Source organism: Diadema antillarum, unplaced genomic scaffold (assembly GCF_040938485.1).
Source record: "Diadema antillarum isolate AM-2024a unplaced genomic scaffold, OU_Dant_1.0 seq00001284_RagTag, whole genome shotgun sequence".
Classification (NCBI taxonomy): Eukaryota; Metazoa; Echinodermata; class Echinoidea; order Diadematoida; family Diadematidae; genus Diadema; species Diadema antillarum.
In genome coordinates, this window is record NW_027272063.1 from 104237 (window position 1) to 123732 (window position 19496).

At 37.0% G+C, this 19496-nt stretch overlaps 1 long non-coding RNA gene across 1 annotated transcript; it reads left to right on the plus strand.

Moving 5' to 3' along the window:
- Positions 1-12007: 12007 nt before the first annotated feature.
- On the plus strand, positions 12008-15056 carry LOC139745656 (uncharacterized). The gene is made up of 3 exons (XR_011711902.1): positions 12008-12173; positions 13642-13910; positions 14990-15056. It is a non-coding gene; the product is annotated as an uncharacterized lncRNA (long non-coding RNA).
- Positions 15057-19496: the final 4440 nt, after the last annotated feature.

Consider the following 19496-nt stretch of genomic DNA (forward strand, 5'->3'; position numbering starts at 1 on the left):
ATTCGCTGCTTCAGCGGTGGTATTTTGGAAATATATATCTTTGAGTTTTTTTTTTTCATTACGTAGTACATGTATTACTGTACACACATGCAGTTCAACAGTGGCATGAGGTCATTACATCAGTATCAAGTCAGAAAAATAACAGATTCTTGATAATTCACTTCTTTATCCCGCTTTGCCCCCTTTTGCCTTCTTCCTATCCTTCTTCTTTCTTCTGCTTCTTCTTTTTTTTTCTTCTTCTTCGATCTTCTTCTTCTTCTTCTTCTTCTTCTTCTTCTTCTTCTTTATCTGCCTGCTTATCAACCATATTAATCACAATTATTACAACCATCACTTTTCTACTTTCTCTATTATTAATTTTTGACTGTCCAGTGCGTTGTCATGAGCAACAGTTATGAAACAAATGCAACAAATTTGAATTAATTCAATTTCATTTAATCTAGTTCACTCGATTTAATTCAACAGACAACACTAGAGTTTTAGAGTGTGAAATTTCCTGTCAAAGGAAAACAAATCACTGTTTTGGCATACATCATGCTGTGACGATTTTATGAAGGGATTGCCCAAAAGGTAAATACTGAATTGAGCATTTTTGTTCAGAAGGGGGTTGGGGAGGGGTAATTGGCCGGAGGAGGTTGAGAGTACGTTGTAGGACCACCCCATCCACACCCGCATCACCACCAACATCATCACACTTCTTTTGTTCACAAGAAAATAAAGGAAAATGTCACACACACAAAAAAAACCCACTAAAACCATGTGGACTTAAAGGTTATAGTTAGGGGTAGGACTAAAATTGAACCTTGACCCCACCCCGCGCGCAACCCCCCCCCCCAAAAAAAAAAAAGAAATATTGCGCTAATTATCACCCGTGGTAGAAAGGAGTAACCATCTTGTAGTATAATTATGTACACCGTGTTTAACGGTGACCCGATGGCCCGGGGCCACTAAAATATGTTTGTCGGGCCATTAAAATTCCAAATAAGTTATCATAATTCTGGTGGCTCGATCCAGGGACGAATCCAGGAATTCTGTAAAAGGGATGGGGCGTCTTTACAAAAGTAAAGGGAGCGCATGCGCCCCCATTTTTTCTTTTTAACAAAAATCAAAGGGGCGCGCCCGGTGGCTCCCCCCCCCCCCGATTCGTTTTTGATTTGTTATGTTTTGTTTTGTTGTTTTTTTTTTAAGGTAGGAAGGCCGCAAGGGTCGATATACAATGTACCCTCTCCCCCGCCCCGCTTTGAGTGAAATTCTCGGAGAGTCATGGGTTTTGTGATCTATTTTGTTATCATTTTTCCTACTTTTGTTTACATTTCCTTTTCTAAGAGCCAAAATAAATGAGGAAGGCGTGTATAGGGAGGTAGGTCCCTATACCCACTCCCCCAGTCCGCCGTTCTTACAATGTACTAGCAGAAGTATTAGTAACTGTTAAAACGATCAATGCCATCAGCAGCATCATCATGGTTCATACGTTGTTTTGGGGCATAACAAAACCAAACGGAAGTTCTATTTTTTTTTCCTGTAAATAAAGTGCGTGTGTAGTTTGATCGGGGAAAACAAAAACAAAAAGACCTCTTGGTTATGACCTTGTATCCACTCTGAATCAATATCTAGTTGTTTGTGGTGATTAAAGGCGATTAGCAACTTGCACTGAAACTCAATATCCTTCGATGTAAGGCCTAACAGCAATCATCTCTGGCGTTCATTTATCAATATCACTCTAAAAATTGCGGGGTTGGATTTTGCGGGGTCAAAATAATTTGACCCCGTTCGGGGTTGTTTCGTCTGATAAAATTTTCGATCGATTCACTAGTGACCAGAAAAAACGGGGTTATTGCGACCCCGCAAAATCTCTGGTCGAATATTCGGATATTGATAAACAGGGTCACAATGCTTGCGAATCTAATTGCAGTTAGGAAGTAACAAGATGATAAAAAGTACAACATACCCTTACAAAAAAAAATTGTATGGTACATGTATGGTATGGCTCTATGGTGTATGGTAAATCTATGGTACAACTCTATGGTAGATGATTGCTCTATGGTATACCATATAGTGTAAATATATGGTGGGAATATTGCATATATGGTACATCTGTATGGTAGATGCTTGTTCTATGGTATACCATATGGTGTAGATACATGGTGAGTAGACTGCATATGGTACATCTCTATGGTAGATGCATGTTCTATGGTATACCACATGGTGCAAATTTATGGTGAATAAAGTGCATATGGTACATCTGTATGGTAGATGCTTGTTCTATGGTATACCATATGGTGTAGATACAAGGTGAGTAGACTGCATATGGTACATCTCTATGGTAGATGCATGTTCTATGGTATACCACATGGTGCAAATTTATGGTGAATAAAGTGCATATGGTACATCTGTATGGTAGATATGCATTCTATGGTACACCATATGGTGTAGATACAAGGTGAGTAGACTGCATATGGTACATCTGTATGGTAGATATGCGTTCTATGGTACACCATATGGTGTAGATACAAGGTGAGTAGACTGCATATGGTACATATCTATGGTAGATGCATGTTCTATGGTATACCACATGGTGCAAATTTATGGTGAATAAAGTGTATATGGTACATCTGTATGGTAGATATGCGTTCTATGGTACACCATATGGTGTAGATACAAGGTGAGTAGACTGCATATGGTACATCTCTATGGTAGATGCATGTTCTATGGTATACCACATGGTGCAAATTTACGATGAATAAAGTGCATATGGTACATCTGTATGGTAGATATGCGTTCTATGGTATACCAAATGGTGTAAATATATGGCGAGCAGATTTATGGATATGGTACATCTCTATGGTAGATGCGTGTCTTATGGTATACTACATGGTGTAAATATATAGTGAGTAGAATGAATATCGTAGATGCTTGTTCTATGGTATACCACATGGTGTAAATTTATAGTGTATCATAGAATGCATATATATATGGTATATTTGTATGGTAGATGCTTGTTCTATGGTATACCACATTGTGTAAATGATGGCGAGTAGAATTATAGAATGAATATGGTACATCTGTATGGTAGATGCCTGTTCTATGGTATACCACATAGTGTTAATCATGGTGAGTAGAATAAATATGGTACATTTGTATGACAGGTGCTTGTTCTATGGTATATCACATATGGTGTATATATTATGGTGAGTAGATCGCGTATGGTACATCTGTATGGTAGATGCTTGTTCTACAATATACCGTATGGTGTAGAATATGGTGAATATGGTACATACAGACATTTCTGTTATATATGCAGCTCATATATTAAAATATTTTTTCATTGTGTTACATTTTTTTCATGACTCGGTTTTTGTTTTCATACAGGTAATTAACCATGTGAACAAAATATGGCTGTTAAGTATAGTGTTGGTTCTATGATGGTAATAGATGCATTGTAGTTATATGGTAGATATTAGGTGCTAACATGGAACATTGTATGGTGACTGTGGTAGATATCTGTGGCAGATTAATGCGTCATTTGTGTTAGCTGTTTTGGTTTATGGTAGATATATGGTAATTATATGAACGAAGTATGATTTATGTATGGTGTTTATGGTGTATGCATGGTGGTTCTATAACTTCTATGGTGGGTAAATGGTGCAACCATACCACCATATGCCTACCATATAACCATCATACACCATATATAAGCACCATACATATATCATACTAGTATCATACATCTACCAAATACTACCATACTTCTACCATATAATCACCATACATAAAACTACCCCAGAAGCACCATACAGCTACCATCATGACCGCCATGATACCTACACCATATAACCACCACTCATCTACCACAGAAGTACCATATATCTACCATTTATACACCATATAACCACCATACATACACCATATAGCGACCATACATACCCCATATTACCACCATACATGTTCTATATGACGACCATTCACCATCCCTGATACTGTTTAGGTTTAGTGATAGCAGACACTCGTCGCAAAAAAACAAACAACGTCTTTTATTGGTCGTAAACAGGTCAACTGGTCAACTCATACGTCGTGTTACGACATATACAACATCTTTATGACGACTTTCAACGGCGAATGAATTGCACAACTAGAATAGTATGCTGTGACATTTACGTCAGTTATTGACCAATAAATTACCAGTGTTTTTCTCCTGCTTTCATGTCGGGATTAAGACGCCAGTTTTACGTCGCTTTTTGACCAGAGCTAGTGCATTCCCGCAACCAGATAAAGACGTCAATTTCACTTCATTTATTAACCTAATCTAGACGTGTTGTATAAAAGGGTTAAAGTTTACTGTATATGTACATATTTCACTCTAAATCTTTTACCAAACCTTAGTAAATCTAAAATACTTGTCAAAATGGAGAATTGTTACATGACATAGCCAGAGCTCGACACTACCGGTGGCCCGGTGGCCCGGGGCCACCAAAAACGCGCGTCGGGCCACCAACATTTCAGAAATGAAGATTTTGGTGGCCCAATCGGGCCACCAAAATGTCGGATAATTGCCTTTACTTTTGTAGATGGACAGCGGTAACAATCGGCTCCGTAAGATGCTAAAATGAATGTCAGATGTTTGCTTTTTATTTTGGAAATGAATAATGGTAATATTCGGCTCCGTATGATACTAAAATAAGTGTCGGATGTTTGATTTTGCGTTCGGAAATGAATAAGGATAACATTCGGCTCCAGAAGATGATGAAATAAATGTGGAATGTTAGCTTTGACGTTCGGAAATGAATACTAATAACATTCAACTCCGTACGATGAGAAAATAAATGCCGGATGTTTGCTTTTTATTTTGGAAATGAATAACGGTAATATTCGGCTCCGTATGATACTAAAAGAAGTGTCGGATGTTTGGTTTTGCGTTCGGAATTGAATAAGGATAATATTCAGCTCCAGAAGATGCTGAAAAATGTGGAATGTTAGCTTTGACGTTCGGAAATGAATACTAATAATATTCAACTCCGTACGATGAGAAAATAAATGCCGGATGTTTGCTTTTACGCTGGAAAGTAAATAACAACAACATTCAGCTCCAGAAGATGCTAAAGCAAGTGTCGAATGATCCCTTTGACGTTCGGAAATGAATAAACATGATATTCAACTCCATATAGATAGTAAAATAAATACCGGATGTTCACGTTCAGGTGAATAAGAATGTCTCATGTTTGCTTTTATGTTCGAATGTATAGCAACAACATTCAGCTCCGGATGATGCTAAAATAGATGTCGGATATTAATTTTGCTCTGACGTTCGGAAATGAACAACAATAATATTCAACTCCATAGATCACTGTAGATAGTAAAATAAATACCGGATGTTCACGTTCAGGTTTGAAATAAATAGCAATAACAGATCAGCTGCGGAAGATGCTTAAATAAATGTCGAATGATCCCTTGCCCTTTGACGTTCGGAAATGAATAACAATGATATTCAACCCCGAATGATGATTAAATAAATGTCGGATGTTTGCTTTTACTTTCGAAAGTAAATAGCAATAACATTCGGCTAAGGAAGATGCTAAAATAAATGTCAGATGATTGCTCTTGTATACGTTCGGAAGTGAATAGCAGTAATATTCTGCTCCATACGATGCTAAGATGAATGTCGGATATTTGCTATTACATTTCGAAATGAATAACAGTAACTTTCAGCTGCGTTTGATGGTAAAATATTTAAAGGACATAAGGATTGAGAGAATGCAGCAATATTAGTAGAACACATCAGTGAAAGTTTGAGGAAAATTGGACAATCTGTTCAAAAGTTACGAATATTTTAAGTATCTGCGCAGTCACTGCTGGAAGAGAAGACTACTACAGTGTATGATGTCACATGCGTACAACTATATAAGGAAAATAAAAAGAGAATTTCACAAAACTTTACTTTATTAATAAAGTGCACATTTCTTCGACTTGCTGCTGACGTATGTTAAGGGTAAACTATTCCCCCTGCCTTCTGAAAGAGAGAAGTGGAGTGTTCTTTTGTTATGCAAAAAAATTGAATATGTTGAATTTTCTTTATTCTTTCTTTATATCGTTGTACTCATGTGACATCACAAGCCATGGTATACTCTTTTCATCCAGCCGTGACTGAGCAGAAACTTCAAAAATTCATAACTTTTTAACGGATTGTCCGATTTTGCTCAAACTCTCACTGATGTGTTCTACTAATATTGCTGCGTTCACTCAACCCACATGTCTATGAAGGTGAACTTGTCCTTTAAAGTCTGATGTCTGCCTTGACGTTCAAAAATGAAAAACAGTAAAATTCGGCTCCGTACAATGCTAAATTGTCAGGTAATTCATTTCACTTTCGGAAGTGGACAGCAATAACATTCGACTCCGTACGATAATAAAACAAATGTTGGATGTTTGCTTTTTTAATTTTAAAATGAATAACGGTAATATTCTGCTCCGTACGATGCTAAAATGAATAACAGATTATTGCTTTTACATTTGGAAATGATTAACGGTATCAATCGGCTCAGTTAGATGCTACAATAAATCGGGGATGTTTGCTTTCACGTTCAGAAATGAATAAGGATAACATTCAGCTCCGTAACATGCGAAAATGAATGTCAGTTCTTTGCTTTTACATTTGAAAAAAAAAAAAACAATAGTAACATTCGGCTCCGTATGGTGTTAAAATACTAGTAAATGTTGGATAATTGCTTTTACAATCAGAAATGAATAACGGTAACTTCCAGCTCTTTATAATGCCAAAACAGATGTCGGATGTTCACAAATGTCTGCAAATGCTCCCACTCTATCGTTTCAAACGTAAGTTTTGACCACCTAAATAGGCATCAACTTTTATAATAATCTATAAGCCTATTTGCTAAATCTTAGAACTCAGAATAACGGTAAGATGATTGAATTTTCTCTTCATTTATTTTAGACATGGGTACATGTATCACTTGAGTAATACTTAATATTTCATTTTCTATGTTCAGTAGGACCGATTTAGTATTTATGTTTTTCTTGATTTTTTTTTCGGGCCACCAGATTTTGCTTTCGGGCCACCAAAAAATAAAAATTAATGATTTTGGTGGCCCGATCGGGCCACCAAAAATAAAAGTTAGTGTCGAGCCCTGCCATATAGCCATATACCAATTATAGTCCCCTTCGCTCTGCCATCCCCTGGCCGTGCGCGCCAAAATTAAAAAGCACAGCTCGTACGTTAACCGCCAGCGCGCGGTATGCGCAGCGCAGTGCCATTGTTAGGTGATCCGAGTATCCTCTCGGATCACCTTCTGTATCTGTACGGATTCTTTCTTCTTCTTTTTAGGTGATCCGAGTATCCTCTCGGATCACCTTCTGTATCTGTACGGATTCTTTCTTCTTCTTTTTCTTTATTTCTCCCCAAAAGTTGTGCAGAGGTTAGCTCAGAAAGTGCATTGCCTATCAATGTCAAACTTATACCATATATGTATGGTGACCCAAAGACGACAAATCTTGTAAAATCGTTGTGATCAGTCGACCGTGACGTCACTATGACGTCATTATATGAAAACACATTTTCATTCATATGTCATTAATGGAATGAAATTTTTCAATCAAATTTACGTCACATATAGTTCAAGTCAAGCGCATTCTACTCACATTCTCAAAATTCATCTATATCTTAAAACGTGCGCGTACGCACGCGTTGAAATATTTGTATGCTCAAATCGAGCTCAAAATTGTTTTGGACACGTTTCAGACCATTTGGAGCATTTTTTGAAAAATTGAAAAAATTGGACGGACGCGTACGCGCGCGCTCATATACGCACGCACAGCTCATATGCAATAGAAATTTCACGTTTTTTCGCAGATATCGGCTGCCTGAAATGTCAAGGAATATTTCTACCAAGTTTCAAGTCAATCCGACTCAATATGAGGTCATACGGGCCCGTCAAAGTTGAAATTCCGCGCGCGCGTCAATGGCAATATACAGTACAACTATGCCAAAAAACTGCCAATTTTAAATCCGATTTTACTCGTCAGGATGGACGGTGACCCTCCATTTTCTGTACATATTTTGAAAGCTGATGAGTTGTACATGTCATTTCATGGGGTGGCAATGCTGACAAAATGATTAAAAGATATCAAATTTCTTAATAAAGTAAAAAAAGTAAATTTTCAAAATGACGTCATCAAATTTCAAGTTCATTCGAGCGTATCTCACTAGTCCTTTGTCAATTTTCACCCAGATTTCAGTATGATGTAGCTTATTTAATGTTCTTTCAAACATAAAATTACAATATTTTGATTGGATAACGGTATCACCTCGTAAAAATGGATTAAAAGTAATCTTGTCAAATTTGACCAGTTTACGTGTTATCTCTATGGGAGTGCAGTTTTTCTGGAAATGAAAATTGACATGACTATCTTTATCGAGCACTAGCTCACTTAAGCTTCGGTAAATTTCTCCCAGATTTTAATATGTTGTAGCTGAGACTTTACCCTACCGTAAATGTGCCCTTTGTTTTTTCATACGATGTCGGAATCACGTCAAAAAATTGGGTTGAAATTCAGGCTTATCTTCGATGTATTGAGATATTTCTTTCTTTCTGCAACTTTCTTTGCAATAACTCCAGAAAAACGGCCTCTATCACTTCTATATTTTGCACATGTTTAGTTCATGTCACGTACATTATTTCATAAAATAACAACTACTTGATCGGACACCATCTTGGGTATGTAAAGTAGGGTCAAAGGTCATAAGTGTTTCACCCTGTATCTTAGTGAATACATGTCTTATCTTTCCCATATTTTGCACACGCAAAGACCATGTTACAAGGATTATTTCACAAAATAACCACTTTTTACTCAGATGCCATCTTGTCGTTGCAAATTGAGGTCAAAGGTCATATGTACCTCTTTTTGTATCTTCGTTATGATGTGTTATCTCTATGGGAGGGAATTTTCTTTAATGTGAAAATTGACATGATTGTCTTTATCGAGCACTAGCTCACTTACCCTTCGGTGAATTTCTCCCAGATTTTAATATGTTGTAGCTGAGACTTTGCGCTATCGTTTTGTTTCCTTTGTTTTTTCATACGATGTCGGGATTACGATAAAAAAATTGGTTGAAATTAAAGCTTATCTTCTATGTATTGAGATATTTCTTTCTTTCTGCAACTCTCTTTGCAATAACTCAAGAAAAACACGCCCTATCACCCCCATATTTTGCACATGTTTAGTTCATGTCTCGTACATTATTTCATAAAATAACAACTACTAGATCAGACAACATCTTGGGTATGTAAATTAGGGTCAAAGGTCATAAATGTTTCATCTTGTATCTTAGTGAATACCTGTCCTATCTTTCCCATATTTTCCACACGTATAGACGATGTCGCGAGAATCATTTCACAAAATAACCACTATTTCATCAGATGCAATCTTGGGAGTGCAAAGGTGGGTCAAAGGTCATATGTATTCATTGCTGTATCTTCGTTATTCAGTGTATACAGAATTTGGTACCAAAGATGGCAGATATGACTCCCTTTTCTAAATGAGAATGCAAACATCACACGGCCAATGTCTCTAAACACAGATGAAACTTGTATGGTCATGCCTATTGCGATCAGGACTCGAATCATTGATTAAAAAAAAAAAATCGGATCACCTTAATTTGTCAGTGATGACAAATTACAATCTCTAGTTCTTTATTTCTCCCCAAAAGTTGTGCAGAGGTTAGCTCAGAAAGTGCATTGCCTATCAATGTCAAACTTATACCATATATGTATGGTGACCCAAAGACGACAAATCTTGTAAAATCATTGTGATCAGTCGACCGTGACGTCACTATGACGTCATTATATGAAAACACATTTTCATTCATATCTCATTAATAGAATGGAATTTTTCAATCAAATTTACGTCACATATAGTTCAAGTCAGGCGCATTCTACTCACATTCTCAAAATTCATCTATATCTTAAAACGTGCGCGTACGCGCGCGTTGAAATATTTGTATGCTCAAATCGAGCTCAAATTTTTTTTGCACACGTTTCAGACCATTTGGAGCATTTTTTGAAAAATTGAAAAAATTGGACGGACGCGTACGCGCGCGCTCATATACGCACGCACAGCTCATATGCAATAGAAATTTCCCGTTTTTTCACACTTATCGGCTGCCTGAAATGTCAAGGAATATTTCTACCAAGTTTCAAGTCAATCCGACTCAATATGAGGTCATACGGGCCCGTCAAAGTTGAAATTCTGCGCGCGCGTCAATGGCAATATACAGTACAACTATGCCAAAAAACTGCCAATTTTAAATCCGATTTTACTCGTCAGGATGGACGGTGACCCTCCATTTTCTGTACATATTTTGAAAGCTGATGAGTTGTACATGTCATTTCATGGGGTGGCAATGCTGACAAAATGATTAAAAGATATCAAATTTCTTAATAAAGTAAAAAAAGTAAATTTTCAAAATGACGTCATCAAATTTCAAGTTCATTCGAGCGTATCTCACTAGTCCTTTGTCAATTTTCAACCAGATTTCAGTATGATGTAGCCTATTTAATATTCTTTCAAATATAAAATTACAATATTTTGATTGGATAACGGTATCACCTCGTAAAAATGGATTAAAAGTAATCTTGTCAAATTTGACCAGTTTACGTGTTATCTCTATGGGAGTGCAGTTTTTCTGGAAATGAAAATTGACATGACTATCTTTATCGAGCACTAGCTCACTTAAGCTTCGGTAAATTTCTCCCAGATTTTAATATGTTGTAGCTGAGACTTTACCCTACCGTAAGTGTGCCCTTTGTTTTTTCATACGATGTCGGAATCACGTCAAAAAATTGGGTTGAAATTCAGGCTTATCTTCGATGTATTGAGATATTTCTTTCTTTCTGCAACTTTCTTTGCAATAACTCCAGAAAAACGGCCTCTATCACTTCTATATTTTGCACATGTTTAGTTCATGTCACGTACATCATTTCATAAAATAACAACTACTTGATCGGACACCATCTTGGGTATGTAAAGTAGGGTCAAAGGTCATAAGTGTTTCACCCTGTATCTTAGTGAATACATGTCCTATCTTTCCCATATTTTGCACACGCAAAGACCATGTTACAAGGATTATTTCACAAAATAACTACTTTTTACTCAGATGCCATCTTGTTGTTGCAAATTGAGGTCAAAGGTCATATGTACTTCTTTTTGTATCTTCGTTATGACGTGTTATCTCTATGGGAGGGAATTTTCTTTAATGTGAAAATTGACATGATTGTCTTTATCGAGCACTAGCTCACTTACCCTTCGGTGAATTTCTCCCAGATTTTAATATGTTGTAGCTGAGACTTTGCGCTATCGTTTCATTTCCTTTGTTTTTTCATACGATGTCGGAATTACGATAAAAAATTGGTTGAAATTAAAGCTTATCTTCTATGTATTGAGATATTTCTTTCTTTCTGCAACTCTCTTTGCAATAACTCAAGAAAAACACGCCCTATCACCCCCATATTTTGCACATGTTTAGTTCATGTCTCGTACATTATTTCATAAAATAACAACTACTAGATCAGACAACATCTTGGGTATGTAAATTAGGGTCAAAGGTCATAAATGTTTCATCTTGTATCTTAGTGAATACCTGTCCTATCTTTCCCATATTTTCCACACGTATAGACGATGTCGCGAGAATCATTTCACAAAATAACCACTATTTCATCAGATGCAATCTTGGGAGTGCAAAGGTGGGTCAAAGGTCATATGTATTCATTGCTGTATCTTCGTTATTTAGTGCATACAGAATTTGGTACCAAAGATGGCAGATATGACTCCCTTTTCTAAATGAGAATGCAAACATCACACGGCCAATGTCTCTAAACACAGATGAAACTTGTATGGTCATGCCTATTGCGATCAGGACTCGAATCATTGATAAAAAAAAAAAAATCGGATCACCTTAATTTGTCAGTGATGACAAATTACAATCTCTAGTTCGAATTGTAACCGTTAGATGTCCCCAACGCAAGCGATCTAAGGACACGTCTCGAAAGATCGGAGATTGAATGCCAAATTTGGAGACTGGAAGTGGAAAGGTGAACTGCATAAAAGCATCTGTTCGCTGAAGAGGCCGGTTTCATCAAAGAACTAACAATTCCACGTCAAATTCGGTAAGAATTTATTTGATGCCTGTTCTCCATCCACTCGCACTCGGCAAATATTCTTTTTACTCCCACAGTCCCATATATGATTTTCTGTGTTGGTGCTTAACTGCGACCAGCAGCCCCATGCATACACTATGCGTATGGGCTGCTGGTCGCAGTTAGTGCTTAAATTGGTAACCAACATAGATGTGGGGGCAGTTTCTGTCAAAATGAAATCACATTCTGCAGTAATTTACAGTGCAACTGCAAGTTTATAAGCCCGTTTACGCAGAAATAATCGACTTAAGTGATCAAGATCGGTGTGTTGAATATGCAGGCTATACATGTACCGATGTACAATTGTAGCTCGTTAGCTGGTTAGAAGAAAATGCAACCTTAGATCAAAGGAAACAATATTCTAACTGGAATCGGCTCAGGACTGTGCTTGACAGGATTGTGCTTGTTAGGACTTGCAAGATTCTTCCTAAATTTTGCCGTAATAATCAAGATCTACTGTGGCATTACAAAATACAAAGACGGAACTTGCAACTACATTGTACATAAGTCATAACATGTGTAACCTAAACAGAAATCCAAGTTCAACATAATTAAGGCTTCACCGAAGGGATAATATAGTACTGGCAGGATATTATTCATTGTCACAATTTAAATCTATTGTTGTTGACACTGTCAATGACAATGTTACAATTCTTACAGACAAGGACAAGGTCAGAGCCCATGGCCCATATGGAACACGAAGCAGTCTAACCCATGCATATTAGTGTGTTACAGCCTGTGAGTATGAGGCTGTGTGTACTCAAGAAGATTGCATGTTCATATATCAGTTGTCAGTGATAATGATAAATGAGTGACATTGCGATTGCAAAATAAATAATATATCATGTTATCCTGCTACATGTATTTGTCTAAATGAAGCCTTTATAGTGTTCATTGTTAAAATCTATTTTAAAAATGAATTCTCTTTAACTTTGTTGTCATGCAAGTATGTGGTGATGTTTCGTGGATAAAAAGGAGGAACTGGAAACATAACACCCTAGAAATGTCGAATGCAAATTTAATACTAATTAAACATAATGCTACTACTATTTATGTGCAGAATACTGTCAAATTTGCATTTGGATTTTGGAGGAGGCCTATTGTCACATTGCCGATTCAAAATGTTTTCGTTAATATTGGTTCTCTATAAGAATTCTTGCAATCTGCATTGATTTATATAATGAAACTTTAGATAAGTACAATTCAACAATTTTGGATTGAACAATGTTAGACACTGCCTTCCAATGTTGATTGAGGCTTTTAAGAAATTTATAGAGAACACGCAACTTTATAAAAATACAGCACATGAAACAAATTTACTTTTGCTGATGTGGCAATTTAAATGCAGGAAGTGGCTTTTTTTTTCAAAACTCATACTTTCCAGTGAAGTAATGAAATCGTTTTTGTCAATTTGTTTGTTTTAATTTCATATTTAAAGGTATGGCTGCTAGCAGTGAGCATGAAAAGTGCTTGTAGGAATGGAGGGCGACTGGAGGAGCCATGACATGAACTACACTTGTCGGCAACAAATGGGAGCTTCGTACGTGTACGTAGGGCAGAACTGATGCGAGACACATGTACCAGCCTGCCCTACCACTCATGTTGAGAAAGGCACATGTATGATGATGACCAATGCTCCCTCTGAGCCCCTGACCCTGAGTCCTGGAGGCTGGACATCATGACTTGTTTGGGTTTTGTACATCACAGGTATGATACCACACGAGCACCCATAATTCATCACCATCAATTACAATTCCGGGGGCGGGGGGCAACTGCCATTGCAACGTGGACACCATGCTCGTTCATGAACTTTCAAAATGGACCCTAAATGAGTACCGGTAATGACCCTTCGATTTTTTCCACCGTATGAAGTATTCGTATTCAGATTTTCATGAGTTGTAAAATATATTCCCTGAACACATATCGAGCTATTGAAAAGCGAACCCTTTTTTCAAAATTTCTGTGATTTTGATACCCTTTCTACTGTTCGCGCATGCATTGCCTGACCGTGAAAAAAAAAACCTTTTGCATGTTTTGTTGAATGAGCATAGTGTCCACCTTTCAGTGGCAGTTGCCCCCCCCCCCCCCGAGAGGGACAATTTTACATGTTTTAAAAAAAAAAAATCTATTGACAACATACATGTATACAGTAATGACCGTGGTAGTACGTAATATAAGCATAAAATCGACATGCAAAATTTGCATTTGATTTGACCCTCAAGAGGCAAATAAGTGCACTTATGACTCTGTATTTTGCAATATGCTAGGATTCACATCATTTTCACTGAAAGAGCATTTGAGTTCAATTAATATTCATCAAAAATATGTGCAGAATAGATTAATTCATTTTTTTTGTCATACATGATGTACAATGTATTCATATGATGGAAATGTGTTATGTGAAGCTTGCTTTCAACTTGCTTGATTTTCACCACTTTTATACTCCAAAAAGTGTGCCTATAATTTGATTTAAAGAGACTGTAGATATGAATTTTAGACTGATATTTGTAATAGAAAATGTATTGTTTTCTGTAACTTGCTTTTTATTGCTTAATGAATACATGGATCTTTGAATCGTAAGTTTTTTTTTATTGAATAGAAAGGGAAAAATATAAGCCTTTAAAGCTTAATTCATCTTCCAATATTTCTTGGAAAGTGATCCATAGCCCATGAATCACTCTCCATTGCTCACAAGAAATATTGGTAGATGAATGGCACTTGTGTACTGTCTTGTGTGGTCTCAGTCACAATTTGGATCACCTTTTTCACTTTTATCTCTGGCACAGAAAATCATGAAATAGCCACCAGGAGGTGTCAAAAGGCAACAGATTAGGTGTGGATTCCATGTTGGAGGCAACCATCAGCAACAGAAGAATCAGGTGATTATCACATTACTGATTCTAAAGCACAAAGATAGTTTTGGTAAATCTGAAAAGTTTTCACAAATTTCCTCTCCTTGCAAAGTCAGATCATTATGAAGAGTATTTAAGCCAATGAAAACATATACTTTTGTGTGAAGATTGTAGTAACTAGAGAGTACCAAGTCATCCATTTGGATGATCAGTTTGTCCTACCTTGATAGGATCAAATTCATTAACTGCATAATGGCATTTGAGGAATATTGAGAAAAAAAAATCCACCTTACTTTGAGAATTTTCCGTGCCTGATTTGAGCAATCAGTTTTTGCCTTTGCTCCACAACACTTGCCCGACTTTGACTTGCCCAGGGCAAGCGGGCACATGCTTACCTAGCACCTTGCCCTAGAAAATTAGCGATGATGGGTAAGAAGAGTAATGAATATGTTAACTTAGATGAGCATTAATTTTGTGACTCATGTTAAATTGACCCAAAACTCTTGTGTTGATACTCAGTATATGGCTAAGATGTAATTTATAGTAGCAAAAAGAAGTTCCACCAGTATTTCAAATCTTCATTTCACATTCCCTTCTTTTCCCAGCACTCTAAGTCCAGCAACCAGCTGTGGCATCCCCAACATGACTGGTCATTTCAGGATCCAGAGCAAGCCCCGTAACAAAATTCGCAAGTAACAAGCTAGCTTTACTCAGCACCCTGTACTAGCTGTATCTTGTCTCCAAGGAAGCATCCAATGGAAATTACTACGTCAGTGTGGAATAAACAATTTTGCAAAAAGGCTGGAACAAAAGTCAACACTCACAACCTATTGTAGTTAGCACGTCTACTTGTGTGTGGTTTCCCAATAGGGAGTTTAAGATTTCAGTGAACATGCACTAGTGGACGGAGTCGAGATCATGTCTGCCTGCAACGAAAAGGGCTACTGCGCATGTGCCTCACTCTCAACAGTACGTCGATGTGTTCACTCCTTACCCGCCAATTTCACGTCATCTCAGACGGGTGAACGTCGTCCACTGCACCATGTAAACGTAGCCTTAAATGACGCCATCGGTTCATGTCGACTACAACGTATGTCAAGGTGCAATCTTAACTCCCTAATATACAGTCAGTGAAATGCGGACTTCTACGCCTGTCATATGGCTCTCACACGCCACATCGCAGCAGGTATACAACCAACACAGAGCAGTTGAGACCACTTCTGTGCTCTTGCTTGCAGCAGCTCAGCCGCTGCCCCGGCGAATTGCCAATGTTACAGTGTGAAAATTCGGACATCTACAGATTGTCAATCGTATGATAAGCTTTTTATGAGAGGCTTTCAAAATGTTTGATACACGTGGATATTTTATCAAGCCAAAAATTGGAAGTTTGTATCAGAGCTTTGGAAGGTGAAACAGTAACAGAGTATATCAGCAATAACATGAATTCTATGCTCAGTCTTGTGGAGAACCGCCATTTCATGTTCTGAAATTGTGGGTAATCACCCCACTCCAGTGACATTGGGGGCAAGGGGGTATACAGTTTTTTAAATTATATTTTATTATTGTCTAAAGTAAGCATGGCTAGATTTTCCCTTTTCATTTTTAAAAAGCAGAAAATTCTGTAAAAACAAAAAACAAAGGAAAATAGGAAATGTGCAAAATTTGTACGAATTTGTGTCATGGATATCAATTACATCATTTGGAAGATTTTTTTTTTTCTACAGAAAACCTGAAGGAGTTCTATTTTTCATTGATTTTAGATGAAATTCCAACTTTCCCTAAAATTCGTAAGAAATTTGCATATTGAAATCCAAATGTTGAAAATACTGGTCTTTTTTTTTTTGAGGGGGGTGGTTAAATTATTCTACTCTGTATGTGTAAATTTTCAGGTCTTTCAGTTGATTCTAGTAAGCAATATACTAGTTAGACCTTCAATACATGTGCTTGGAAACTGCTATGTTAACAGCAAAGTGTATTTTTAAAAATGTTTTCCTTTTTTCAAGATATAGAATGTATGTGTTTTTCTTGTGTTCATGATTGAATTATGTAAATACGTTTCTAATCAACTTGTGTGTATTTAATTTTTTGATTCAGTATTGTAGTCTTTGTCTTGTGTTAGTGATTGAGTGTTAGTTTATGAGGTGGTTTTGACAGGTGTAGTTGTAAGACAAGTATGCTCATTACACTGAGTACTGTAAATTATACATTAATATACTGTAACCATAGAACAATCTGTCTTTTTGATGCATTAATGCTGTCCCACTCATTTTACATGATAAATAGAATTTAAAATAAAACAATTATTGACACCGTAATTATATCACACAGACATCTTTGTGAACATTTATACATTTTAAAATGTTTTCAGAGTATTACGACTTATTCTGACCAGTAACACATCTTAATGAAGTCTTTTCATGACCAGTAACATGTCCAAAATATGCCGTAAAGGCGTCTTGTCATGACTTGTAACAGGTCTTAAATACATCTTAATGACGTCTTTTCATGCCCATTTAAATGTGTGAATTATGTTTTAAACATGTCATACAATGTATTATGGTCAGTAACTGGTCTTAAAGACATCTTGTCATGACCAGTGACAGCTAAGAATTACGTCTTTAAGACGTCATATTATGGTCAGTTACTGGTCTTAATAACATCTCAAATGTACGTCATTTCATGACCAGTAAGACGTCGTAATGACGTGAAAATATGACGTCATCACGACGTCTCGCGTTGGTGCAAGTTTTCGTCTTATTTGCGCCGTTATATGACGTCTTTACGACAACTTACTGGTCAGGAAAATACGTCTTTAAGACGTTTTTAAGATGTGTTTCTGCTATTAGGGATATAACCACCATACACCATATAACCACCATACATCTACCACAAAATCACCATGCTTTTACCACACAGTGCTTCTATGGTAGATGTATGATGGCTATATGATAGATATATGGTGGTTATATGGTAGATGTACGGCTGTTATATGGTGCTTTTCGGGATATGGTGGTTATATGGTACATGTATGATACCGCTATGGTAGATTTATGGTGGGTATATGGTGCTTCTGAGGTAAATGTATGGTGGCTATATGATAGATATATGGTGGTTATATGGTAGATGTATGGCTGTTATATGGTGCTTTTTGGTATATGTATGGTGGTTATATGGTACATGTATGATACCGCTATGGTATATATGGTTCTCCTATGGTAGATGTATGATGTTTTTGTGGTAGATTTATGGTGGGTATATGGTGCTTCTGTGGTAGCTATATGGATAAATATATGGTGCTTTGCTGTATGGTGTATGGTGGTTGTATGGTAAATATGTGGTGCTTCTGTGGTAGCTGTATGGTGGTTATATGGTGCTTTGCTGGATGGTGTATGGTGGTTGTATGGTAAATATGTGGTGCTTCTATGGTTGCTGTATGGTGGTTATATGGTAGGTATCTGGTGGTTATATGGTAGGTATCTGGTGCTTCGGTGGTAGGTGTATGGTGGTTATATGGTAGGTACATGGTGCTACTGTGGTAGTTATATGGTAGGTATATGGTGCTTTGCTGGATGTTGTATGGTGGTTGTATGGTAACTATATGGTGCTTCTGTGGTAGCTGTATGGTGGTTATATGGTAGGTATATGGTGCTTTGCTGGATGGTGTATGGTGGTTGTATGGTAAATATGTGGTGCTTCTATGGTTGCTGTATGGTGGTTATATGGTAGGTATCTGGTGCTTCGGTGGTAGGTGTATGGTGGTTATATGGTAGGTACATGGTGCTACTGTGGTAGTTATATGGTAGGTATATGGTGCTTTGCTGGATGGTGTATGGTGGTTGTATGGTGCTTCTGAGGTAGCTGTATGGTGGTTATATGGTAGGTATATGGTGCTTTGCTGGTTGGTGTATGGTGGTTGTATGGTACTTATATGGTGCTTCTGTGGTAGCTATATGGTGATATATGGTGCTTTGGTGGTGGTGTATGGTGGTAATATGGTAGATGTGTGGTAGTTATATGGTAGGTATATGCTGCTTGCTGGATCTGTATGGTGTTTATATGGTAAATTTATGGTGGTTCTGTGGTAGATGTATGGTTAACAATATATGGTAAGTGTATGGTGGTTATATGGTAACTGTATGGTTTTTTTTTATGGTAGATGTATGGTAGCATAAATTTGCATAAATTTGTCCCAAAAATGTAAATGAGATGTATGGTATTTGTATGGTATATGTATGGTATATGGATGGTACATGTGTTATGGTATGTGTATGGTATATGTATGGTACATGTGTATGGTGTATGTATGGTATATGGTATTTGTGCTATGGTATTTGTGATGTATTCATATGGTATTCGAATGGTATAAGTCTATGATACCATACAATACCATTGTATGGTATGGTACCATACATTGTATGGTATTTTTATGGTATACCATAGC